This window comes from Falco punctatus, assembly GCF_963210335.1.
Source record: "Falco punctatus genome assembly, chromosome: 6".
Classification (NCBI taxonomy): Eukaryota; Metazoa; Chordata; class Aves; order Falconiformes; family Falconidae; genus Falco; species Falco punctatus.
The window spans coordinates 89,613,963-89,636,631 of NC_137585.1; the positions used below are offsets into that span (position 1 = coordinate 89,613,963).

At 37.6% G+C, this 22,669-nt stretch overlaps 1 long non-coding RNA gene across 1 annotated transcript in view; it reads left to right on the forward strand.

Moving 5' to 3' along the window:
* LOC308066626 overlaps positions 1-22,669 on the forward strand; it is an 85,547-nt gene that overhangs the window by 38,245 nt on the left and 24,633 nt on the right. The window contains exon 2 of the long non-coding RNA XR_013929232.1: positions 1-22,669. This exon is cut by the window's left edge and continues 19,991 nt beyond it; it is cut by the window's right edge and continues 24,633 nt beyond it. This is a non-coding gene — a long non-coding RNA (uncharacterized lncRNA).

The following is a 22,669-nucleotide window of genomic DNA, read 5'->3' on the forward strand; positions in this document are numbered from 1 at the left end:
CTCAGGCCGCATGGCATAGCTGAGGAGCAACGGAGAAGCTTTCATTTTTACATCTCTTTAACTATGTCCATTCACAGCACCTACCAACACCCTCTATCCCCTTATCAGCACCAAGATCGGTACCATGGACTGCTGGGAAAAGAAAAAAAGACAAAATTCTAACTCCAACCAGTATAACTGTGCTTATCTAGTACATTCTACTCCTAGATTTATCCCAGCACATCAGCTGCTGACGGGTGATGCTTTCAGGCTATTCAGATTCTGGGGTAGACACTATTTGTAGTTAGAAAACCACAAAAAATTGACTTGTTTTGTCTTGATGCATTTGCTGATACAAAATATCAAAAAGCAATCTGTCATACACCACAATAACAATTAGTTGTGTTAAAAATTATGGTTTTTATAGATAAAGGTAGAAAAGCAACTTACTTTAAAACTGAAAAAGGAAAATTTTGTATTTTTCTTAATTTTTTAATATTTATAAAGTAAAATGTAAAAAAATATTTCAAAACATATTTATATCATACACTGATAATTTGTGTGATCATGAATCTAAACTGTCAAGTGAAATAGATGCAGGGGCAAAAATTCAACATCACTGTTCAACTTCAGCCTCAGTTTCCTCAGTGCAAAAGCAAGGAGACATTTAATCATTACCTCCAAGGGACAAATAAACTTCATATCTGTCATAATAATAAAAATCAGACAAATTTATTCTAATAAAATCATGTCTTTTCATGCTGGTCTCCAACTGACGTTAGACATAAGCTTAGAAGGAATAGATAGATGGGTAGAGGAGAACAAAAAAGGAGAAAAATCAAATTACAGTAAACATAGGGAAGGAAATGACCTAAAAATGGCAGAAAGAGAGAGGGGTAGAACAGACCCTTCATAGTATCAACAGAACTGGTTGAGAATTTCCTCGCAACTAGTTAAATGCACAGACACACAAATCTTTCTGATTTTATATGATATCTTATACCAGAAGCATTCACTGTTTTAATGTCTTAGACAGTGAAGTCTTTTGTTAAAATGAAAAGTAGAAAGCACTTGTATATATTATTATAAATTACTTTGCTAAATCCTCCAAGCTATGTCAAGTCATGTTTTGCTTTCCTTCTATTCATTAACACAACTTACGTTTTTTCTAGAAATAAAATATGCTATTCACATATTTTTACAAAAGGATTTTATTGAGACATATTTTATTGTGCTCAGCATTTTACTTTAGCAAAACACAGGCATGAAGTGCTGTAGAGCAATAGTGGGCAGAAGAAGGATCGCAAATGATACACAGCAGGGTGTTGCTCTCTCCTGGCTTGTGACACAGACTGTGATTCATGATGCAAATGTTGCTGATGAAAAAGGCTTGCTAGTTTGCTTAAATGAACTGTTTTATTCTGCTGCTTTAAATTCTTTAAAACTACTATTTGCCCCAGGAGGTAAATACAAATCTCACTAGGAAATCTCTCCTTCCCCTGCCCTCTTCCCCCTGAGTTGTTATCCTTGCAGGACCTTTCTAGAAACAAAAGGGAAATAGATCCTTTAATTGAATAAATTGATTGCTTACATTTCATTAGTTGGTGATCTTTGCAACTTGCCTGCATAGGATGAAGGAGATTTTCATGCAACAATGCAGGGAAAAAATCACATCTAAAAATAACTTGTTAGAACTCACTAGTTCAAAAGCAGACTCAGATTAAAGAAATCAAGTTGAAGCTTAGCGGGGTTGTAAAACTGCAATGTCTGGGGCAGATTCACTCATACATGCTTCACCTTCAGGATGCTCCAGGTTCACAAATGGCCTGCACGTAGCCACACGTTCATGGGCATTGCCCTGTGCACTCACAGCCTTGGTGCATTCACTTCCCATTTAGTTCATCACTTAGGGGTAAGCATGTTATGCCAAAAGCATGGACAGGGTGTTCCATTCTCAAACTCCTCCCAGATGCTGTATCTTTCAAGCTATTGTAAATAAGAGCCAAAGCAAACACCGGTCTGCTTTCAGAAACATGGAGCCGTGCTGAAACCAAGGCCTATCCCTAACCTGACACTGTCTGCTCCAAACCTGTATTTATTTTCTAGTCACAACTTACGAGAAAAGTGTAAAGAAGAATCCATTACCAGCTAGGCTGAGAAGGAAGCCCGCATGAACTTTCAGATCCTAGGCAAAGAAACACTGGCTCAAAAGTGTGAATTATCTCTCAGCATCCATGTCTGTACTGGCAGAAGGTACCTGGTGAAACACAAGTCTGACATGGCAGTACAGAGGGGCTAGGGTAGAGGGAACAGCTTTTTTACCTAACTTAGTCTCATTTGTAAGTCATTCCTTTTAAAGAATGGATGTCAGAGTGAGGTGCATACTCTGGAAAGGGCAGAGCTTGCCCCTTCATGAGGAGACCCCTTACTCATGACACCCCTCACTTCTTCCCTTACTCATCTATGTTATTTTAATAGTTATAAACAAGGTTTCACACAGTTAGAGCTTTTGAGCTCAAGAGTGGTGTCTTTGCTATTTGGGTTGAATTTGGGCAGATGCCTTTCTACATGGTCAGAAGTGTGGGGTTATCTCTCTACTAGCAATTGACACCTGCAGTGCAATTTTAGTCTGGTTTTAGGGAAATGACTACCCCTTCTCAAAATAACTGGTCACAAAAAAAAAGTAGCTCGTATCAGGAGAGAACTCCTAATGAGTACAAGCTGGTCAGAAGCTGCAGTATTGTTTCAAGAGGAAATATCTCTGACCCAGGGCAATTCCACAAAGTACCACTCTGATGTCTTCTATAGCAAAAGGGGACACTCTCTTTAACAATTGAGCACAGTTAAATCAACAGATAGATCATGAAATAAGAAGATTAAAATACCCAACCCTGTCTTTTCTCAAGATTATATCCAAGGACTGTTACAGGAGAACGTATGTATTTTCTGCTCCTCTCTACTCTCCATTTCAGCAATATTAATTTTCTTAACTACATAAAAGCACTAATTAGAAGCACTGCTTTCTTTTTGCAATTGTTTTGAAGTCCAAAAATATCCTGCATCTGTACTAAGTGGTGTACTTGACCAATTATTTTCAGTCTCATCACTTAAACATGATTGTTTCAGATAAGCAGCACTTAAGGCAAGAGTTAGAAACCAGAAATTGTTCATTGAGTTTAGATGTAACTCATATCTCAGCTACACAAATTACAGTCTCACTTCTACAACCAAAAATATCAAAGTTACCAGCAGCGGGTGATGCTTTTTTAGTGTGTCCTCTGGCCAGTTATTCTGCTATGGGCTAGAGGTGGACAGGGAAGGAATGTACAATGTTCATGGTCAGCCTAGAGACTGGCATACACAGAAGTTCCTCAAAAGCTACTGGTGTACTTCAGTCTTCCAAAAAGAAAACACAAAATTGCACCACACTATGAAAATCTAATCATCAAGCAAAGTTTTAAATCAGCAAAGAGAAATTCCTGTACAGTCCAACACTAGTGACCCTTTCTGTTTCCCACCTTCTTAACATCTGTCTCCCTGCTGTCTGGGTGCTTCTGTGTTTGCATTTCATTCATTTCCATAAGCTGCTCACTGCCTTTGATTGACAGGACTGTTACTGGGCATCTGATCTGGTGTCAGACAGAAAGCAAACAGAACCTGGTAGGACTTGCTATTGAAAAAAACTATTCATGTCAGAAGAAGGAGCATCAAAGCTGGACAAAGGAAACAAAACACGTGGATACAGCATGGTGAATAAGAGCAGCAACACATTCGTTTGTGCCAGTTGCTGAAAGGTTTGTGCATTAACTACAGTGATATGAGCTGGAGGATTGCATCTGGCACTGTTGCTGGGAGTAGTCTCATCCAGCATATATTGTAATGGACATTTGTAATGTTTAATTACATTGACAAGGCGTGCACAGAAGAGACAAATACACAAACAGACGCATAGCGCTGGAATGGAAAATCTAGTCATTAAAGCAGAAAACATTATTTTGAAACAGCTCGTGAACAAAGTAAGATTAGGTTGCTGTAAGTTTCAGAAACATACCACCTCAGCTAAGAGACAGAAATCACAGCTGGAAAGGCAAAATGGAGAAAGAAAATATACTAGTTATTCTGTTTCATGTTAGACAGTGTTTGTTCAGGATTAATCATTCAGTCATATTTGGTCTGAATATTCAACATGTAGTATGTCCTCCATTTCAAACTTCAAGACTGGCAGTCCCATGATATGAAAATTAACCTATCGGAACAGAAGCCATCTGAGGTGAGATGTTTCCTTCCCCTGATAATTCCGATAGGAGTTTGTTTGTTTGTTTGTTTTGCCATACTTTGTTTTCCTTAAATAAGTGCTGGAAAGGGCAGTCTGTCTATAAAAATGTCTGTGGGCCTGGGACATTACGGGGGAGTGACAGGGAAAGAGATGACTTAGATGAATCTGCAGAAGAAATTGAAGATGCTTGGCGAGCTGTGACTACCCTTGATCCCTTGCCCACATATCAACTGTTACAGCTGATGCACTTAAAAAGTTTGTTCTCCTTCTAGAGACAGATTATGCAAAAGTCTGTGTGCTAAGCTGTCCAAAGTAACAAACACCAGCTCACAACCTCAATGCTAGTTCAGCCTGTTACATAAAATTGTTTATCAGATTGGCAAAAGACTGAGATAAAAAAAAAAAACACATATACATGCAAAATGGATTGCTCAGATTGAAAGAATTGCAATAAACTGACTTGCAGGCCTCTTGTCAGAACACCATACAGTATTGGCAGAAGCTGAAATACCACTGGAAGAGATACTTACAGTAATAATTCCAAAAAGTGTTTGATTTATTGATGTTCATGAGAGTGGAATGTCACTCTTTGGGTAGTGTTGACTGGAGACCCTTCAAAGGGGTGTTGATGTGACATTTCATTTCTGCTTTTTCCAGACCACCACCTCCTATGATTTTAGGGTTGGGCATATCTGTATTTGAGCTTTGCTCTTCATATCCCATCAAGCATCCTGAATGGATGTTGGAAAAATAAAATATTTTATGAGATTTAGCTAATTTCTACATAATACCATCTATTCTTATTAGCACAGGGTTCCTGTTATTACTCCTTCCCTCCTGAGTTGTTTTCTTTCTTTACCTTATTTCTTCACTTCTCTGTTATTCTAATCCTGTCTTCTAGCTAAAAAAATTCTGGTTCAACTTGCCAGGCAAAATATACTTTTTGCAACATTATCAAGAACTGCATTGTCTTAAGCACTGTGATCTTGCCACACGTTTAACAGATCTAAAAGTAGCTGAGGAGACCATCCACAAGGCCCTCAATGATATGATTATGAAATAAATCCCAATGGCTGGCCACACTTTTTAATAGAAATAACTAATCCAGGAGGGACAGCCAAATCATCAAGCCTTATGCCATGGTATCACGTAAAATGCCATCTGATTCCTTAGGGCTCTCAGATTCACAGGCTCACTGCATTGGCAGGATGCCTGATTTCTACTTGGACAGTTTCCTGGTACCTCTCTCCTGTTCTTCACAGGCTGCCCAGCTGGTAAATGGCCACATCACCCATTTCCTCAGGCTCATTGGCTCTGGATTTTCCAGCTGCCTTGACTTCCTGGACACTTACCTTTCTGTGCTACTGAGCTTCCATAGAGGCCACCTGTTTGGAGACCCAACATCCCAGCCGTCCTCCTCACAAGCCAGGCTAGAAACTGAAAGGTACGAGAGGAAACAAGACAACCATTTAGTTGGTGGACCCAGCTAATAGGGAGACAGGTGCCTACCCCATGAACAGGAAGGCAAGGTCCATGAAAACATTTTCAATGGTTTCATTCCTTTCCCACTATTACATTTGGGTTTGTATACATGAATTTCCTGATGAGATTGATATGCTGTTTACCAACCTGGTAACAGCGCATTTGTACTCAGATTATCCGGAGATAGCCTTATATATAAAGGAGAAAGAATCTGATGCAAAAATGTCATTCACTCAAGGAAAGAAAAAAAATATTAGAAAGGAACTTGGCTGAGGTTGCACAGCAATGTGATGCATTATGGCATTGCATTATGGCATTCCTTTCCTTTTACATGCCAAAGTTTGCACTATTAGTATTTTTTTATTTAAATTTAAATTCTATCTAACAAGAAAAAAAACTTTGCAATATATTACTATTTGCAAAAACAACGTGAATTTCTTCCTTGTCTGCATATTCTGCTTGCAATTTTGAAAATTTTAGTTCACCCACACATGTTTTTGACACCTTTTTTAACAGAATAACTAAGGGAAAAGATTATTATCCTCTGTATGGCTCTATATTAATCAGCTTTGGGACACCTGACAATCAGGTTTCACAAATATTAGCCAACAGACAGAGAATAGAATCACTCCAAACTGTGGACTGTGCTTTGGTTTGATGCCAGTTTTGATCCCTCTGACACATTTTTTAGTTCTGGTCTTCTTTTTTTAGCCCCTCCAAGGCCTGCCAGCTCACCTTTTAACAAAAGGTTCCTGGATCCAAGGCAGACTCTCTTGTTTCCAGTGAGGAACAGAGATGGAAAAAGACATATTAAAAACTTGGCCTATTTGATGCAATTCCATTTCCTTAAAATGGTCAGAAAATGTTGGAGTTTTGTTGTGATACAGAATACAAACAGATGTTTACATCCTGAGAACTGTAGAATAAAAACCAGCTTGCACAGTCACTTTTTTTCTTTGGGAAACTGCAAATTTCTTTCATTTTCCCTAGTTATTTGTTAATCATACAAGAAGCTACTAGATGAGCTGCTGACTACAACTCAGAGAATTCATGTATACTACAGACAACACATTTAAGCAAACAGCTAAATTCAACATTTAAATCAAAATGTATAAAGTAACCGTAAAACTGCATTGTCATCATGATTTAAGAGAACCTTTATCATTTTGAATATTAATTAATTCTAATGAAGAACAATTGGCTTGATCAAATAATTTGAAGTAGATTCAGGGGTTATCATTATTTAGAACTAGAGCTTAGTGCTAAAAATGACAGAATTATGAAATAGGTCATTTGAGTGACTCTGCATATGAGGCGCTCGTTTGAGATAATTTCCAAGTACAAAAATAAGTTCAGTACAAAAGTTGACCAAAATCTAAAGCTTGTAGTCTAAACTCAATTGAACATAACCATTAATTCTCAATTCATCATCTATACCATAAGTTTTCTCAAAATGACCACTGTTGCACTTGAGATTAATTTTTAAAAATATTATATGCACAAGACAGGCAATGAAGCCCCATGTGGAAAAGTAGATTTGTGTTCATCATCTGGTCCATTATTTCCAAATGCAGTATCAATTCATTACCTTTGATAAAGAAAGATTTATTAATAAATACGTTCTTGTAAATTCCAAATCTAAAAATTTTTGTGGAAGTCTTGTGCTGGAGTTTTAGATCACAGGTTGTTTAGACCTCAGGACAAAAATGATATTGTAAATGCTGCCAGTTTTAATGAAGATTATGGATCGAAATGTTTACTTCGCTTTATCTGCATATACCTTGCCTTGTCTTTCCATACGCACATAGTAAAAATAACCTGAACATTGCAAATATTGAGGCTAGCTAATGGAAAGTCTTATCGGAGACAACGGCCGATATTTAAATATTATGAGGTTGTGTGTTATGATAATGAAATGAAGCTAAAAGACAAACAGAGATATTGTTCCCCTTACCTCCCTCTATCTCTGTGCCAGATTAGGGAGTGTCAGTAAAAAAATTATCACTTCATGATCGTTAAGGACAGCCAAAAGCAGCAATCCAACATTATTACTGCTGAAGTTCTTCCTACAGATTATTACATAATATGATATGCAAGTTCCTAAACTTCAAATTCAAAAGTTGTGGCACATGTTGAGCTGAATAAGGGAGTGCAGAAGTGACGAGACTGGCAAGAGATGGGTTTACTGACTGAAGTCTTTTTCAGCAAGGTCATCTTTTGTTAAAAAAGTTCTTGCTTTTCAGACATCATGTTCCTTCCTGGACAGAACCATACAAACTTTGCATCGTGCAATTTCCCTATTTGTTTACTTTTTCTTAGCAGCAGCAGATTTTCAGTGTTTTCAAACACAGTTCTTTTTTTTTTTTTTTTTTTTTTTTTTTTCGACAAAGCATAGTAAGTTCTCTCATGTCATGCATCATTAGTGTGCAAAGCAGGGGGGAAAGTGAGGGAGTCTATAAGAGACTAATAAGACATGGTGTAGTTGTCTGGTTTGGCATGTGACAATCAGCTACCCTGGGAGGTCTGAAGAGAGTTCACTCATCCAGGAGTCCAATGCCCTTAATCCTCACCTCCTGTCATAGTCCTGGAGAGGTCAATAACGTGACAACCTGAAATCAGAGATGTCAATGGCAAACATCAGTGATCAAGAATAATGTCAGTAATAAACCAAGGAGGAATATAGGTACTGTCCCTCTGGACCACAGATGTTGTCTCTCTAGTCCCACATACTGTTACTGGTGATAGGCAAAAGGCTCCACATGACGTAGACATAAAGTCATATGTTCACAGTATCAGCATAACTTTCTCACAGTTGTGGATGTCTCGTGATTCTCATCTGTCTTCTCCTTAGTGTAGAACTTTAGTTTCCTTCTAATAGTTTGTTTTGTTTCGTTTTTTAATGAAAAGGAAAAAATAATATCTTTCAAACTGTCATTTGCATTCAGTGGCTACATCTAGAGCATGTGTCTGGGGTCGTTTAGCCTGGAAAAAAGGAGCCTCAGGGGAGACTTTATCACTCCCTACCACTGCCTGAAAGGAGGTTGTAGACAGGTGGGTGTCAGTCTCTTCTCCCAAGGAACAAGCAACAGGACAAGAGGAAACTGCCACAAGTTACACCAGGGGAGGTTTACATTGGATATTAGGGAAAATTTCTTCTTTTAAGGGTGGTCAAGCACTGGAACAGACTGCCCAGGGACATGGTGGAATCACTGTCCCTGAAAGTACTTAAAAAACTTGTAGATGTGGTGCTTAGGGACATGGTTTAATGATTGACTTAGCGGTCCTGGGCTAACAGTTGGACTTGATGATTTTAAAGGCTTTCTCCAACCAAAATAATTCTATGATTCTATCTATAAGTAAACACAAATGTTAAAGGAAAAGCAAGGCATATCATATTATTGATTGTAAAGATGTTACTATACAACATGGAAAAGCTGTTATGCTACCACCCCTTTGCCAGACAATGGAAGCCATAGATTTGTAGTTTGAGGAAAACTGCTCATTGTACTTTTCCCGGTCTCCCCTACTTTATACATAGCAGTTCTGAGATAAAGAGAATTCTTTGTGTCATGCGCCTGGGAATAGCCATCTTCGATGGAATCACTCACCTCTCGCTGGCGTCATCCAAGTGCAGGAAGCGTGAAGGAGGCAAGGCTTTTGCCAGTCTTTTTCAGCAAAGGTCAGTTCCAGTTTGGTGAACATTCTCTCATTACCAATATTAGAAGCTTCTTCTGCAAGCTTTTAATTCTAATGTAGTATTTCAGAGGTAATTATAAAACATAGAACATTATCTATAATGAGAAATCTACTAGTCAAGATATGAACAAAAAAAAAAAAACCAAAAACAAGACCAAGAATAAAATATTGAATAAATGATTTACAGCTTCTTCCAAGCCGCATTGCCTCTGACCCAAAACCGTCCCAGGGCAACTTTGCTTCAAAACTGTAACCAGTGAGAGCCCTGAGGCAGGCAGGAGCACGGTGGGGCAGGGAGCAGAGCAGAGCTATGTCACGGGTGCAGTGCACTACAGCAGGATCTACCCCTGATGTTGCATTCGGTTGCAATTGCAGTGCTGCCACGGTATAGGTGTATTGCCCATCACTACTTTGAATCTGTTAATAGTGGGGTATTTTCTTCTTAGCAAAGCTTTCTGATTTCACAACTCCCTGTTTCATTAATCACTTTTTTCAATGACTCATGACTTGGATCAGAATTTTTAACTCTTTTTTTTTTCTATAAACCTATTCTATTTACAGACATTGATCGTGAAATTCTTAGTGATATTAGTAGTCCAAGGGAAGTTGACAGAAGTCAGTTAGGCAATAAAAGTAAACGAAATTTGTTGCTGGGAGGACAGGCAGCAGCCCAGATTTGAATAATTTTAATAAAAGTGTATTGGAATGTTTTACATAGAAGTCTATATACTTCGTGAAGATTTAGGAATTTTAGCTGCTCTTTGTCGCCTCCAAATGTATTGTTTATGCTCAGGTCCTCAGCATCATATGGCATGCACAAATTCACACTGCAGCTTTAATCTAACTTGTAAATGCGTTTATTTCAGATCTGGTTCAGTAATATCTGTGAATAGATCCCAGACTAGATGAACATTTATATATTGCAGCAGTGCTTTTCAGTACACACACACACACACTTTCTGCTGAGACTGTGTGGAGGAACCGCAGCCATTCTCTCCCAGACAGCTTCTCAGTTGATGACTTGCTGCTGAATTAGACTGTAATAACAGATTGTGATACAAAATGGATGCCTGCAAATTTGTCCCTGTAACATCCTCTTTTGTTTTTGTTGCTGGTTTTTTTTTTTTCCCCTGTCTCCTTTTATTTTAAAACTTAGGTATATTTTAGTAGTAGTTTCAATAAAGCCATAGTTTCAGCTCATTTTATTGTGTCTTCCATACAAACATCTCCATTTTCTTCAAATGACGATCACAATGTTACGAATAGGAGACGTAAAGCCACCTTTTAGGTATACATATACAGTGCCTAGTGCATACCCTTATGCCATCAAACACACATACCACATATTTTTCCTCTGTAAATCATTATGTTAAAGAAGCGGTTATATTTTCTGCCTTTTCATTGTAAACCTAAATTGAGAGTTATGTTCCAAATCAACCCAGATTAATTAAAATAATCCTTAAGTGGACGTAATATTAATAATACTGTAGTAAGAAAACAATACAATAGTTCATAGATTTGGAACTGAGAGCATTTCCCATATTGCTGGCTATGTACTTGCACTAATCATGAAATTTTCATACAAAATGCTAACTCCCTTACAGAAGGAGTTTTGACAGTAAAGGTTTCTCAGGTCCAGGAAAAAACTGATCAAACTACAGTGAGAATAAGAGCTCTGTACTCGCTTTCTGAATAGCCAATATTTCAGTGATGATGACATTTGTCTGGGACATGCTCCAATCCTTGCTCCATCAGCTCAGACTAGGGTCCAGATGAGCCTCCTTGTCACTGTTATGCAGGTGCAGTTCTCTGGTTTTAAAAGTTTCATCCTAACATTGAATATAAATGTTCTGAGAAAAGGAGGAAGGAAAACCTAATTTCTTGTACATTGTTACGTTATATAAGATGGTTAGGTGCAGCAGACAAGATACCTCATGGGTAGAATAGCCATAGAAGTAGATTCCATTTCGAAGGATGTAATAGGATTGAATCTTCTTCCAATACCCAGAGTTATAAAAGGAAATAATTCCTACGTCAACCAGTCCTGCATGACCAAGTTTCACCTTGAGTTACTCCAGTACAGATGAACTGAATGCAGATAGGTTATATTAACGTCATTAAGTAAAGGTCTGACATATGCAATAAAAAACTTTATGCAAAAAAATCCACTACACCGTGTAAACACCTGATTTAATGAGCTTTTTATGATGCCATTCCCATGGCATAATACAGTAAATGCCCTGTCACATCAATATTTTTTTACCATTTATGTTATTATGATATAAATCTTTCAAAACTTGCAACAAATAAATAATCACTAATATTTTTCCCCCTCAGTGTAGTCCAAGGGAGATGATCACCATGTCTTCCTTCACAGGGTCAGGGTTGTGCAGTTTTAATACCCTAGAAAATGTTTTTGAAATGCAATAAATGTTACCTTGTAAATCCTACAAGCATTCTTTGGTTTTGCTTCATTTTGCCAATTACTGTCATAACAGAAATATTGTTAAAACATGATTTTCTAAGCACTTTATTGGCGTGATTATTGCACAAAGTACAGGTCTTCAAAGCCATCCAAATCCATCTTGATAAGCACATAAACAGAAGCTTACTAAATAGCCTATTTTGTCACACACTGTTACACACTTCTGAATGGGAAAGATTTTTGCCTTTTTTTTCCTTTGCTAAGTCTAACACTGTAAATACCAAACTGGATATATGTAACCTTTGTAGATACAACACCTTGCTCTTTCATGATCTCATTTCTGACTTTTGCAAGATATTGATTTTATGTCCTAATGCAATGATAAGCCCCTTCTCTACATGGCTGGTTGTACTGGAAAAAGGTCTAGCGATTATGCAATGTCTTCTTTGTCCTGGCCTGAAAATGTATTTACAGCTGCACAATTAAATGAACTGTATTCCTTCATCTCTCCTTCCCTTTGCTGTAGACACAGAGAGTAGGATTGTTCATTCCCATTTGAAGTTGTAACTACCACAACAGTCAGCAGCATTCTGAACCTCTGCTCTTTCGTACTTTCTGTAGTCATTTATACCTTAGTGTCTCTGCACATTCCAAAGATCATGTGCAGGCTTTACAGGACTGAACATTTAATAGCCGACGGAATAGGTATTATAAGGCAGCAGATCCAGAGTAGAGGAAAATTAAATACTCCTGAGTTATTTTATTGAAATTTCAGTTCTTCTGAGTTTATAGTTGTAGGCAGGGTTGAAATTTAAAAAATGCAATTTCAGAGTACTTTTATGGAGTTCCTTGCTTGACTACTGAAAGCTGTAATCGTCACAATAAAATCCTGGGATGAGGTGCCAGTATAGCATATCTTCTGCTAGTATAATAAGATATGTTTTACAAATAAACTCCACTAGAATTGGGCAGATTAATCCAGTCCTACCTAATAGCATTTCAGGTATTCACAGCAAGCTCTGCGTGTATCCAGTAATTTTTTTTTTTTTATGTGTATTTAATAAGTATCATATTTTATGATGTAGTGCAATACATTATCCATTGGATTTTGATTCTGCAGGATTATATGGGAAGACATTGATTGATTCCTTTAGCAGAAAGAAACTACTTGATAAAATGCAGCTGATGCTCTTTAGCTAAGTACATCACAAACAATGTTTTCCCCCCTAGGGTCCTCTTCACTTCGGTATGCTGTGAAATAACTCATGGAAGTCTCAGACAGCTGGAAGTTCAAAACCTCACAGAAGGTGTCGAACAAATTGTTGGAGTGGGTTTCTTGACTGTAAGATGCAGGTGGCGGGACCTTGTTTTCTTCTGTCTCTCTCACAGGGAAGAACACAATTTCATCTTAATAATCTAATTGTAACACTTCTTTGAAGGTGATGGATTTGTGGAAGTTGATTTTTAAACAGTTATTTAGACAGAAGCTGGACCCCTTCAAACACAAAGAGTTCTCACGAATCAGGAAAAGGGCAAAGGGTACATGCATAATTAAATAGGAAAATCAAGATTAACAAATATAACAGAATCCCTACCCATCCTTTAAGGCTTGTGTTTGCTTCCTGCTATCTTTCTTTAAGAAAGACGCTTCTTGTCATCACCAGTCACCAGAAGGTATTGCTGTTTCTTGAAATCTGCACACTTTACATGACTTGACAAGGTAGGAGAGATGGGTGCAGAGCAAGAATGAACTCATTTTATCTTTTGATAGTGTTTGAAAGGTCTCAGCTTTTCCAGAATACTTAAAAATCATGCATGCAAAGTAGTATGCTGTACTTCAGTGAGCATTCTCTGGACTTTGATCAAAGACTTGAATTTTGGATGTCTTCAAATATGCATTATTTGAATGTACATGGCTTGCCAGAACAGTTGTCCTGACCACTTTTGTTTTCAAAATTCAGTCAGAAGATTTGGCTGATACGTGTTTTTCAAGTTTTTTCTAGGACATTGAGAAAGAGACTGAATGGCAGTGGGCCAAGACAAATAACCTGCATTATCCCATGAGGAAGAAAATTTTAATTAAGTTCAGCTTTTCCATTAGCCGTAGCTTTTGACATGCATAACTTCACCTGTCTTAATTTAGAACATATCACATTGATTTTGTATAGTATTGTTTTTAAACATGAATCACAGAGCTACAAAGTCACATATCGATCAGGAGATTCTTATATCAATGTAATTTTCTTTGTCAGCATAGGTTTTAAGTTCAATTCTTCAATAAACTATACTTGAACAAAGTTAATTAATATTAATGTTATCATTTTATCACACTTTTGTATTTAGATAAGGGAATCCTGTGCAACCCAACAGGATACTGTCCAAGAGTGATGTCAGAAGTACTGACCTATTGATACTTGAATCTTGCAGGTTTTCCCTATCAATATTGACACAATAATTTTTCCAATCTTCTCTAGCTGTTCTTTCATCCTAAGGCTGGTTAAAAAGTAAAAGCAGTGACTCAGGGGGCTCCTTAGCAAACTTTTAAAAAACTTCTGATATCTTTTTTTCTCATGTTTAAACATATTTTGATTTAGAGGATGATGATTAACTTTCTCCACAGTTATTGCTGAATGGAAACATATTTTAACTTTGCAGCAGGACGTGTAAAATATTGGCAGCAGGAGGAATTGTAATGAGGGTGGTTTATATGCAGTTCCTTAGTCAGAGTCTAGTTTTTGCAATAAATGTAACTGTGGCTAGGCCCATCAACACATTATCCTACTTCCTAAAAATATCGTCTTCACCAGCAATATCCAGGCAGTCTCTGCCAAATCAGTAGCACTCACTGTCCTATAAACACTAAGTATATTTTTTCCTAAGGAAAAGAAAAAAGAAAAAATAAAAAAACAACAACAAAACCCAACAAATCAAAGGGGGAGGAAGCATCTCTTGATATAAATAACAGAGTTCCAAAGAATTTCCAAATAACAGCTGTCTAGTTAGCTAATGGCCCAAAGTCTCACTTTAGTCCAGCACAGCATCCACTCCTCCAAGGCTCTGCTCGCTCATCCAGTGAGCGTCTCAGGTAACCAGAAGCAGTTTGCTGCTGCTGCCGTGCTGCAGCCTGCATGCCCACCACACAGTGCACAACCTTGCACTGGAGACCCCAAAGGAAAACGAAGCCCTTGGGCAGGTCCGGGTGGCTCTGGCTGAGCTCTTCTCTTTGCTGTGACTGAAACTCTGTTTTCACTCACAGTTCAAATGATTCTACTGGTAAGTTTAAGGGGGCTCACTCACTCCATGATATATTCTTCACAGTACCCATGGCTTTATTATAAGCAAGGTGATATCCACCATTTATATATTAAAACCTATTTCCAGGTGAATGAGTAAATTTCAGTAGACAGAACTATAGGTAAACATAACTGTAATGTATGGAAGTGAGCTAGAGGTGATCTTTGTCCCTTAGAGAGAGAACGGGATCCAATTGTTTTAACTTTTAACACTAATTTTTTGTCTAGATTTCTTTCAGCTGGAGCAAAATCTACATTTTGCATTCCTGAACTACACTGGGAAGTTTTCTTGTATCAGAAATTTGCTGGCCATGAGCACACTTATAAACTATGATCGGTCTCTTTCTTATGTTTTGCCCAGGCTATGGACAGATATATTTTTGCATGGCAATTGTTTATCTTGACAGTGTTATCCTACAGTAATACAAAATAAAATTTACTGTCTTTCAGGGGAGAAATATGAGAGCAAGTTCATGTGCTAATTACCTTAATTTTACTAAATACATTAAGCTTCTAAAATCTCCAATATTCACTACAGAGTGGAAGGGGTGGGAGGTTTCCCAGCTTGTCTCATGCCTGTAGTTCTTTTTCTAATTTACTTTCAAACTTTCCAAACATATTTGTGAAACCTAAATATTTACCTTGAACATACATGTTCCAGTATAGATTTCAGTAGTGCTGTATAAAAAGGTAATGTCCCCATACTAGTTTTATCCAGTATGCTTCAATGTATTTTTATTTCTCTGAAATCTAATTCTCATAAGCTCTCCTCCTGCCAGTCTTGTTATTTAGACCATAATAATAATTTTAAAAAAGCATTTAAAGGATAGGACCATCTTAAGTGACTACAGCTAATTACAAAATGTACATATGTCAGGATCTTAACCTGAAAATCAACCCAAACCAAAAAATTAATCATATAGCTTTAAACAGTTGAATAGTCACAGTGCAGACACTGACAATTTCTCATTATTTTTTTCTTAGATACTGAAAATGTGGTGTCATAAAGAAAAGTTGACCTTAATCACATTATCCAGCTAGATTCCGTTAACACAAGCTAAACACAGAACCTTTTCAGACACGATGTTGATGGTAGTGTTTCTCCAGAGAAGTACAATTTTAGCATCTGCTGTGAAGAGAATGCTATAATGTATGTTCTCACCATCATCCTCACAGCAACTATCTACTCATTTTCCATAGTGTCTCGTGCTCTCACCTAAATACCTTGGTCTACAATGTAAAACTAACAAGTGCAAAAAAAATATTTCCTACACGATGTGATACCCTAAATCTATTATCTACCTGCCTTACACTTAAACTATGTTCTTGGCCAGAACTGTAGACTGTCTCTCCAGTAAAATACAATACTGGTGATCAAGGTTTCCTAACAATAGCATAGAAGATTCTAAGATACAGAAATGTTTTCCACATGAAAGCAATTTTTTCTTTTTTTTTTAAGACACAGCACATGTTATGTAAGGCCTCAGAATTTGTGACATCTGCTACTAATGCAGCATATGTTGTACTAGGGCTACTTGAGGAGATGTTATATTATCATCATAATGTTTACTGATTAATAGCAATACATTATGCCTGCTTACTTGCCCTTGCTCACCCTCACAGGAATTCCATCAGAGATTTCTGCAGTGATTCTACTGTTACACAAGTTACTGCACTAATTGGGCCATACTTAGCTGTTGTACCAGCGCCTGAAATGCTGCGCTTCTGAGATCATTATTAAACGGTAGGTATTATGTGCACAGTCTATGCAAACCTTGCAAAAGTGTTTAAGATGATAATTTAGATGATATCGTGTCAGGTTTAACAGAACCTTACTATCCACCAAGGTAGTTTCTGGAATGACATTTTGACAAAACACCAACAAACACTGTATTTGCTCACAACACTGAGCTACAGGAAGAAAAGAATTTCAGAAGAAAACTCTGAGGTATTATGGACAGCTTAAGAACATAAATAGGAAAATCAAACATCCCCACTTTGTCATGGAGCTTTGACAGGGAGCTTGCAGAAACAGCAACATTGTGCTCCTCTTTTCAGGTAGAGCCATCCACCTCCACAACACATAAGATTCAGACCTCATTCTCAGCAAGGAAGTTATGGTAATTCTGATAGTATGTGATGGACAACATCATTCAGTCAACAAATGAAAGTCCTTCCCTCTAAGCCACCACATTTTCCTATTCCATGCTTTATGCTTTGTCTCTTTATCAGTTATCCAGTTCCCCACCATTTCCTTACAATTTCTCCACCAAAAGAGTCAGAAGTCATCAGAAAGGGAGTCAGAAATAAGATCTTTATATCACAGAAACATCCTGTGCCTGAAACTCTAAATTTAGAAGAACATCTGGCAGTCCCTGTTCAGCCATCCATCCAACATTTTTTTTATAAATTTCCATATTAGACTAGTTTACTTTCACCAGTTTCTTTAATTGACACAACACCACAGGTGCAGCCATTCTGGTACGCTTGAGGATAGGTCAACAGGTATAAAAACAAACAAATGAGGATGTGAAATAAAAACAAAAATAAGGAAAGTCAGGCTGAAGAACTAATGGAGAAAAAGAAAACCAAACAACAAACAAGATAAGTCAAGAGAGAAAAAGATAAAGAGTTCAATAAAGAAAAGGAGAAGTATAGATAAAGAGCTGGGGCGGGGTTGGGGGGAGAAAGGGAAAAGGGAACTTAAAAAGAACTGGAGAGAATAATGAGGAAAGGAAGACTTAAGACAGAAAGAAAATAATAGATAGGGAACCGTGAAGGGTAAGGATGTGAAGAAAGAAAAGAGCTCCATGTCAGAGACTCAAGTGAAAAGAACCAAGCTGAAATGTTGGGATAAACAAATTGAAATAAGACATCAAAGACAAAAACTTATGAAAGAACAATGAGAAAACAAGTAGGCTGACAGTGAAAAACACAATTACTAAAATGAGAGCTAGAGCTACATCATGCTATGGCAAGAGTGGACATGAAAAGGTTTGAAATATAAATAGCATTGAGAGACAAAAGGGAGTTTTAATCCTGAGTTCACATATATCTAGCCCCATTACTAAAATACTGTCTGTTATCTAACACAAATATGTGGTACAGGCAGGAGCAAGTGCATCAAACTTCAGTGGAGCATGAACAAAATAAAAGTGATTGCAGCCATTGTAATCTTACTACCACTTCATTTTCTTCAGCTCTTGGGTGAGAGAGCAGAATTACTGTGTATGTTATTTTAGTGGCTACTCATCCTGCTATGTCACTGCATTCTAATTGTTTAAAGCAGCTTTATGATGAGTGACATATTTATAGTGTTTCCCACGTTAAGGTTTTTATTAAGTGGCACAGTGAAGTAGCAAGAAAAATCTATATCAAATGAACCTCCATTTTTAATACTTTGCTGCATCTGCTCTATTTTCTGACTGCTATTTGGTTTATCACAAGGCTGTGGTTCTTGAAATCTTTTGTGAAATTAACGTAGACTCATAGAATCACTTAGGTTGGAAAAGACCTTTAAGATCATCAAGTCCAACCGTTAACCCAAGGCTGCCAAACCCATCACCAAACCATGTCCTCAAGTACCTCATCTATTTTTTAAACATCTCCAGGGATGGTGGTTCCATCACCTCCCTGGGCAACCAGTTCCAGTGCTTGATCACCATTTCAGTGAAGAAATTCTTCATAATATCCATTCTAACATCTTACTAGAGAGATTGCTTCTTGAACTGAACCCACCTAGAATAAATTCCATCATGCTCTGCCCTTCATACCTTTACACCTAGAGCCTGAATACTTTGCATCACTGATTCCTGTTCCTGCATTACAGATATTTTTCATTTACTGATTATTCCCTGACTCTTCCCACTCATTTTTGTACTATTCTTTTTCCATCATTTGTGCTGTTCAACTGATCCATTTCAGGTATGTCCAGTATTACTGCAGGTACTGTTCCTTCACAGGTGCTTTTTCTCCCCAGCTACAACAGACTTGCAAGTGTACTCCAGCATGTTCCAGCATACTGCAAAGTATACTACCTATCCATATTGTTGCAACCAAATTAATAATGTATTTATTTATGTGTGACACTGTTTTTTTTTTTTATAATTTGTCCTCAGAGTCCTTAGTGTGTTACTTGTTTGAACTGATTCACGCGTTATGGTGGAAGCACCCACAACGTCCTGTGTAGTGGATGGCAGTGCAGAAGCCACTGGAGCATGCACAGTCTCACAGGGTCCTCATTCACCAACTGGCAATTCTGGTGCACAGTAATTATGGCAATGAAGGAGGACCACATCACCATCCAAACAAATGAAGGCCAGTTATATCAACAGAACATGTACATGTAGGAATACATGCTCACAGCATCACTGGCAGAGTTCATCTGTCAGTAGGACAGACAAGCCCAAATCCATTTTAAATGGGTTATAGTATCACTAAAAAGTTGACAAGGTGGATTTCCATAGCTGCATGCTTCAACGAGCACTGAAGTCTATTCAAATGCCACAGAGTTGGCTGAAATAGTAGCTAGCATTGAGGCAATGCAGACTTGAAGCACCTTGAGGACTTTTATGGTGTAAATGTGCCCATGTTTTTTTCTGAAACAATGCACAAAAAAGCCCACGTCAATTACAAAGGTTACCAATACTTCATAGCTGTGAAGTAATTGGGTAAGATTGGTTTTGCCAGAAGGTGTGTTACCAATGGTCTTGTCCACCCTACCTATAGGAACAGAACTCCCCAGTGAACTATCCCATGAACTAATCCATGATTTTTTTCTCAGAAGGGCATAACTAGTTCAGGAGAACCTGTATGTTATCTGACATGTATGCAAAGTAGATGGCCAGAAGACTAGGCCTGGGAATCAATCCAGAACTAGATAATTTAACAAAATAGGGGCGCACCTAAAGAGATGTCTGTGCCTTCGTCACATCCTCCATGCTTCTTTTCAATTAAACCATGCCCTGACAACCCGCAATCAGGCAGAAGAAGGCTTAATGAAACAGTTGGCAGTTGCATGGTGGTGGCATCCTGAGCACTTGGCAAGCTGAAAGCAGGGCAGGGCTGCTCACAACGCTGTGTGTGTGCCAGAGTGGTCAACACCATCTGTACTACTGTGACCTGCTGTGACCCAGCACAATATCTGGGTCAGACTTTTCACCAAAAGTGAAAAAACGCTCAATCACTTCTACTTTAGACACATCGTGCAGACAACTAGAAAATGTACCTGTCATTTCTGGGGCAGATACAAGCAAGCTCCTGACTGAATGTCCACTGCTGATGTAACAAGAGCAGTATAAAAGGGAATTTGTTACAGTGTTACTGCCATAATTTTTACATTCTGATAAAAACAAAAACAATCCTGTCACTTTCTCTTCTCTGTGATTATTGTGTTTAAAAGGCAGCATGAAATATCACCTTCGGTAGTCGAAACACAAACTGCTATAGTCTTTTAAGATCTCAGGCCCTATTTGAAAAAGTATTTAAAGGTGAATTCATACATTACCAAATCCTATCTAAATTTCCCTACAGTTCGAGCCAATGGGGGAAATTCTTCTTTGATATGTTTCGCTTTGATGGTGTCATACATCAAAACCTCACTCATCTGCATTCCACTTACTTGCACATTGTATGAGCAGCCCCAAACACCCTTCAGCTTCTTCCACTCTCCCCTTTAAAGACTGAATATAGAAAATTGCAAGTAGTTTTCATGTTTGATTAAGCTGTGTTCCAATATGCATATGAACACTATCATACTCACTGCTGGAACATCCCAGCAAAGAGATATGGAATGATGATGAGGAAGAATGACAGGCTATGTTCACTGGTGTGTTTCCTAGTATGGTCCCTTTTTTTCTGTAGGTGTCCTCCTGATTGTAAATTTCTCGGGGCAGAGATCATTTGTAGCATTATAGCATACATCACATGTTTTGCTAGCACTTAACTAAAGAATAACAAAATCACAGATAATTACAGCCAAACTACAACTGTTACAATGAATTAATGAAACATTTGTGGATTAACTACCCTCTGGTTTTCATTATTTATTCACTTTGATGCTAATTTGCAAAATTCTTTAATTCACCATAGCTCTCCCTATCATTAATGCAAATTAACAAGGTTCTACTGTAATGCAGATATTATTATGCTCCCTTGCATAAATGCACACAGTTCTTTAATTAAGACATGCTGTATTTTTTAAAATCAGATTACCAGGTATAATGGAAACAGAAAACATGAACAAAGTACTCAGCTGTTTAGATAAAAGCTAGGAGTATTGAAAAGGAGAGAGGTCATTCTTTTTATGTTCAAATAAAATTAGTGAAATGAAAGAGAGAAATTTTAATGAGAAGGTAGGAATAAATGTTGTCTTTTAGAAACACTGCATTCATGTGTCTGTTAAGGATCGTTAGCAAACCACTAATAAACTTGTAGACAGATTATGCAGTTGTATGTTATATACATACCCTAAGTTAAGTTGTAGAACTGAAAAGCAGAAAACTAAACAAACATCACTTTATAACCTTTAATATACAATAATATTCCCTCCTTATCAGTCTAGCTGCTCTTTTCATATACATGATTTTTTTTACTCACTGATGACAAAGGTTACTGTATAGTTACTCAATAACAGCATTTTAAAATAAGTGTTCTAAGACAAAATTCTACATTCACAATAGAAATGTAAGAAACATTAAGATGAGCAATAAAAATATTTGTAAGCAATTCTCCTTTTTTCATCCTTTTTGTGTTCAAGTTTTCATCATCAATTTCTTTCTGAATTCAGATTTATGCATAGTTTAGTAGATTATAGACAAATGAAGACTGTCATGTCACGACATTTGGAAGGTACAAAATTTTCTGATTGTAAAGTGATACCAAGTTCTTCCATTCTATGTTTCATTTATATTGGCTTGACTTTTGATGTATTTTCTATTATTTGGGAGGAAAAACAAGAGCGGCAAAGTCTTACTATTTTCACGGTTGGAATTGTTACACTACCACTCCCATCAAGATTAACTGAAGAGAAGAACTGCAACACATACGTCCCTTAAGAAATTTCCCACATCATGTGTCTTCAGCTTTCATGTAAGCTCACTTTCAAGTTCATATTCAAGCCAAAATCTTCCAGTGGTCCAGCATGACTGCTTCTTGGCTCACACTTTTGCTCATCTGCAGAACAAAACAACTAGATCCTCAGACAGATATCTTGTCAAGGGATGGCCGCAGAGGCTGGGTCATGTTCAAGTCCCAACTCTAGAGGCTCTTTGGATGCAACAAGCATTTGACTGGTGCAACAGGACTTGCCTACACTCCCTCAGACCTGGCCAACCTGTATTAGCCCTACCTTTCTGTTGCTACTTTTCCAGGTGGTGTGTGATGTGGCAGAAGCATCCAGATTTCCTTTTTCTTTTTTTTTTTTTTCTTTTTTTTTTCCCCCACTGTTTCTGAAAAAAAATTTAACATCTTCACCTTGTTGAAGGTTTCAGTACGGCAGCATGGTCAGCTCCCTAAGAG